Source organism: Panicum virgatum, chromosome 1N (assembly GCF_016808335.1).
Source record: "Panicum virgatum strain AP13 chromosome 1N, P.virgatum_v5, whole genome shotgun sequence".
Taxonomy (NCBI): Eukaryota; Viridiplantae; Streptophyta; class Magnoliopsida; order Poales; family Poaceae; genus Panicum; species Panicum virgatum.
In genome coordinates this window covers 14680767-14686766 of record NC_053145.1, presented here as the reverse complement: position 1 = coordinate 14686766, position 6000 = coordinate 14680767, and positions in this window count along the sequence as shown.

Here is a 6000-nt window from a genome sequence, read left to right as displayed (position 1 = left end):
ATGGAGATGGCAGAAAGCAGCTGAGGGAGAAGGGAGAGGTCTCCTAAGAAAGAGTACTTGAAGCAAGTGCTTGTAGTGTGAGGATGAGTGGAGGAGGGGCTGGTTTATATAGGCATGGAGGTGCCTCAGATTCAACGAACCTAGACGCTGTAATTGGCTTTGATGAGCAGCAGTTACTGGTGAATCAGTGCCATCAGTTACTAGTAACGATCAAGTTCATGATTCTCCTGTCATCACTTTGATTGCATTCAACAACAAAAATGTTCTCATCTCAGCACATCACGTCGCACCGCACGTCATGTCACGTCACGTCATGTCCGGCCGCGCCACGCACGTTCACCGTTTGTCCGGCTGCGCCACGTCCCGCCCACACCCACGCCCACGCCCACGCCCTCGGCATGCTAGCGATGGAGATGGCAGAAAGCAGATGAGGGAGAAGAGAGAGGTCTCCTAAGCAGGAGTACCTGAAACAAGTGCTTGTAGTGTGAGGATGAGTGGAGGAGGGGCTGGTTTATATAGGCATGGAGGTGCCTCAGATTCAACGAACCTGGACGTTGTAATTGGCTTTGATGAGCGACAGTTACTGGTGAATTAGTGCCATCAGTTACTAGTAATGGTCAAGGCCATGATTCTCCTGTCATCACTTTGATTGCATTCAACAACAAAAACGTTATCATCTCAGCACATCACGTCGCACCGCACGTCACGTCACGTCACGTCACCTCATGTCCGGCCACGCACGTGCACGCACACCGCCCCGCCCACACCCACGCCCACGGCCTCGGCCCGGCATGGCGAGGTGAGCGTGCGCGCGCGTGTGGTTCACCGACCTCCTCTTACCGGCTTCACAAGTAGTGTACACAGGGTCAACCCTTTAAGTAGGTTGAGATCCTCCTCAAATCCCGATACAGAATTAAGCAATTGATTCCCTAGCATTTAATAGTGGGTTTTGAATTTTTTTAATTGTATTAAAAAGAATAAATGGGCCAAGCCCATAATTCCAACAATCCCCACCAAGAATTTCAAGCCACACTAGAAATGTTCTCATCCCCTCATTGATATACCAGTATTTGACAGAGACTGTTAAGTTGAACTTCCATCTAGGACAATGGCTACACTTATTCACAACTGTACAATGGACTATGCCTTGAATTGCCAGTCTTGTGCAAACAAGTTTGACCAGAGCCCTACACGGGTACTAGGCTGCATAAGCATCCCCGCGGTTTGGAGCTTATAAGTCATACTCCAGGCCTTTCATGAGTTTCTAGAGAATACCCAGTTCTCATAGACTATGACCAGTAGTCAGAATTATATAGGTGTGTTTCTTTCAGATGTTCTGTAGGACAACATCTTTGTTTCAAGAAAACAACTCATTTGTTTTAAAAAAACCACCTGGAACACATTAAGATATAGACCAACCTGCCATACAGATTAGAAGAGAAATGCACCTTATACACGGAATGAGCCTTTTTACAAAGGTTCTCTTCTCTCAGTCAGACTTTAGTTTGTTTCACCATCCTACTTCACGGGATCTCCGATCATGTAGAATAGGTTTCCAATATAGACTGACTCACATGGGTTTCAAGGCCAATTCCATAGATGCATTGTCTATCACATTCTGTGAAAGACCCTTTGTAAACTGATCTGCCAGATTTTTAGCCGTCTAAACATAGTCCAAGGCTATTACTCCGGAGTTTCTTAATTTTCTGATAGATTTCAACCGCCTTTTTACATGTCTTGATGACTTCATGTTATCCTTTGAACTGTTTACCTTAACAATCACTTTTTGATTGTCACAGTTCATTAGAATTGCCGGTATCGGTTTTTCAACTATCGGCAAGTCCATAAGGAGCTCACGAAGCCACTCAGCCTCAACAGTGGCGGTATCTAATGCTGTGAGTTCTGTTTCCATAGTTGACCTCGTTAAGATGGTCTGCTTGCAAGACTTCCAGGAAACAGCTCCACCACCAAGTATAAACACATATCCACTTGTGACCTTTATCTCATCAGCATCAGAAATCCAGTTTGAATCACTATACCCTTCTAGTACCCTAGGGTACCCGGTGTAGTGAATTCCATAGTTCATTGTGCCCTTTAGACAGCGCATTACTCTTTCAAGAGCCTTCCAATGATAATCTCCCGGGTTTGAAATGAACCGGCTCAGTTTTCTTACAGCAAATGAGATGCCAGGTCTTATTGCACTAGCTAAATACATCAATGATCCAATGATCTGAGAATATCCCAGCTGATCTCGCATTATTCTTTTGTTCTTCCTTAGAATTAAATTGGCATCATATGGTGTTGAGACAGGTTTATAGTCGTCATAACCAAAGCGACTTAACATATTCTCCACATAATGAGACTGTATAAGAATCACCCCACCATTGCTCTCTTTTACCAGCTTTATATTAAGAATAACATCAACTTCTCCTAGATCTTTCATCATAAAATTTTGAGATAAAAAGTCTTTGACTTCCTTAATCACATTAAGGCTAGTGCCAAAGATCAGTTTGTCATCCACATACAAGCACAAAATCACTCCTTCAGCCCCACCATAGGGATAATACACACATTTTCAGTTTCGTTCACAACAAAGCCAGCAGATGTCAAAGTTCTGTCAAAGAAATCTTCTTCTTTTTGGGTATAATCCTTGGCCACAAGTCTAGCCTTGTAGTTTTCAATAGTACCATCTGGCCTAAGCTTTTTCTTGAACACCCACTTGCATCAAACCGGTTTACATCCATAAGGACGTTCAACAACCTCCCATGTTCCATTAGACATAATAGAATCCATCTCACTCCTCACTGCTTCCTTCCAATAGTTAGCATCAGGAGATGAATATACCTCTTCAATGATTCTGGGTGTATCATCCATGAGGTATACAATGAAATCATCACCAAAAGACTTTACAGTCCTTTGTCTCTTGCTCTTTCTAGGAGCATCATAGTTATCTTCCTCGGGATTTTCCACAAGTGTAGGTTCATTGTGTTCTATCGGCTCAGCAGAGCTATCACCCTCAATGAACTCTTTTCTAGATGAACTTGTTCCATCTCTCATGGAAAAAATGTTTTCAAAAAATATAGCATCTCTAGACTCCATTATTGTATCAACATGCATGTCGGGTACTTCAGATTTCACTATTAAAAATCTATGCCCAACGCTGTGAATAGCATAACCTAGAAAGATATAATCCACAGTTTTAGGTCCAAACATACATTTTTTGGTTATTGGCACATTTATTTTTGCCAAACAACCCCATGTACGTAAGTATGAATGTGTTGGCCTTTTCTTCTCCCATTTCTCGAATAATGTTATCTCTTTATTTTTTGTAGGAACACGGTTTAGGACATGACATGCAGTCAATATAGCCTCACCCCACCATTCCTTGGAAAGTCCCGCTGTATCTAATATGGCGTTAACCAAATTAGTTAGAGTGCGGTTCTTTCTTTCGGTAACCCCATTTGACTGAGGTGAATAGGGAGGCGTCCTCTCATGAATAATATCATGTTCCTCGCAGAATGAAGTGAATAAATTTGAGAAGTACTCACCACCATGATCTTACCTAACTCTTTTGATCTTTCTCTCAAGTTGATTTTCTACTTCAGCTTTATAGATTTTAAAGTAGTGTAAAACTTCATCTTTTGATTTCAACAAATAGATGTAACAAAATCTAGTGTAGTCATCGATCAAAGTCATGGAATATCTTTTACCACCTTTTGTCAACACACCATTCATTTCGCACAAATCGGAATGAATTAATTCTAAAGGTGCCAAGCTCCTCGTCTCCGCGGCCTTACGAGGCTTGCGAGTTTGTTTTGATTCAACACATACATGGCACTTAGAATTTTTGACAAAAGTAAACTTTGGAATTAAACTCAAATTAACTAAGCGCATCATACAACCAAAATTAACATGACAAAGCCTCGAATGCCAAACATTTGATTCATCAATGTTAATAACATTGTACGCAACTTTATTACAAATATCTGACAAAGAAAGACGGAACAAGCCTCCGCTTTCATAATCTTTTCCTATAAAAGTACCAAACTTAGACGAGATACATTTATTGGACTCAAAGACTGAAAGTGATCGGGTGCTCTAGCCTAAGAGGGGGAGGGGGTGAATTAGGCACTAATAAAAACTTAGACCTATGGCTCCAACTAGTTTGCACAAAACTTAAACTAAAACATGCTATCAAAAAGTGCAACTAAGTTGTTCTAGTGTAAAACCCATATCCCAAAAGAGTTTAGCAACCTATAGCCTTTCTTATCAAGAAACTATTCTATGAAAGTAAAGGCATACAAATTACTAGAATGAAATGCGGAAGCTTAAAGAGCGGGATAGGAGATAGCAAACTCTTGACGCGGGTGTTTATCCCGTGGTTCGGTTAGCCACAAAGGCACACCTACATCCACGTTGTTGTAGCACTCACTAAGAGTATTGCTACTCGGCCACCAAGTCTCTTCCGTGAACACAATCACGGTCACCTTGGCCCCGGGTTCCACTAAGGAGCTTCTCCACAAAGGATGGGGGTCTCCACGTCCCCCGCACAAAGGTGTCGTCGCCGCTCCACACCAAGTCGGAGGGTCGATGACGTTGCCGGCGAGCTTCACGCTCCAAGATGCCGGCGCACTGTAAGGATCACCGGGGTGTCCGACCCTAGAGGGGGAGGGGGTGAATAGGGTCGCTAATCGCTTTTCTATCCTAGGGCTCAATCTAATTGCTTAAGATAAACCTAACACGTCCTACACATGCTAGTTATGACTAAGGTTTATTTATGCTACCCTCTACTTACCCCAAAAGACTTGCCACCTATAGCCAATCCTAATCAAACTAACTAGGAAAGTAAAGGTAAGCAAGAAAGAGTAAATGCGGAAACGTAATGCGGTAAGTAAAGCGGTAAGGGAGAGGATATGCAAACTCCCGTGAAGACACCAAGACACACGATTTAACGTGGTTCGGTTAGGACACCAAAGTCCCTCCCTACGTCCACGGCCACTTGCTCACAAAGAACAAGTGTGATACCGAGTCTCTTCGCTTGATCACCGTCTTGCCACGCCTCCAAGGCTCCCGACAAGCAAAGGCTAAGTGACACCAAGTCACAAAGACGAGGTCACCGCCACCGTCTATCTCGAAGCGTCACCACGGCACCGTCTTCACTATCTTGGAGCTTTAACACCAAGTAGGGGCCTCCTTCCCCGCACAAAGTGTCGTTGCCACTCCACACCAAGTCGGAGGGTCACACGACGAGTACACAAGTTGCTTGCCGCAGCAAGACTTTCTCTCAAGCTAGTTCTCTCAAGAACTAAGCCTAAACAAGCACTAAGCACTCTCACAAGTGTGCTTAAGCCTATATGATGTACAATGAAGCTCTATGGTGGTTGGAGATGATCTTTAGCTCTAGTATACTTCTTTGAACTCCAGCACACTCAAATGACCCGGCCTTGGGGGTATATATAGGCAGCACAAGCAAATATAGCCGTTGGAGAAAAGCTGCCAGAAATGTGCTTAACACCGGTTAATCCGATGCTCCCCAAATTGCCATCGTCGGTTTAACCGGTGATACTAAACTGCCCACTGAAAACTAGCCGTTACGTGTACGGGCAATCAACCGACGCAATCGACCGGTGTATGTAATGTTAGCGTCGGTTTAACCGGTGAGTGCAACTGTCCTCTGATCCTTGAAAAACAAACTCTCTGGACAACTGCACCGACGCCATTAACCGGTGCATCATCGGTTCATCCGATGTATGCATTTTCCTTGGTCTGCTTCTGCCATTGCACCGACGTATTCAAACTTCCTATCGTCGGTTCATCCGGTGCCAAACCCTAGCCCGCCGGCCATCTCTGTCATTGCACCGATGAGTACATTTTGCCTTACGTCGGTTTAACCGGTGATACTAAAACTCCCAGACGTGCTCAAGTCAATGCACCGACGTATGTAATTTGCTTGGCGTCGGTTCAACCGGTGACTTGATTTCTTTTAGGTTTCAGGGCGCT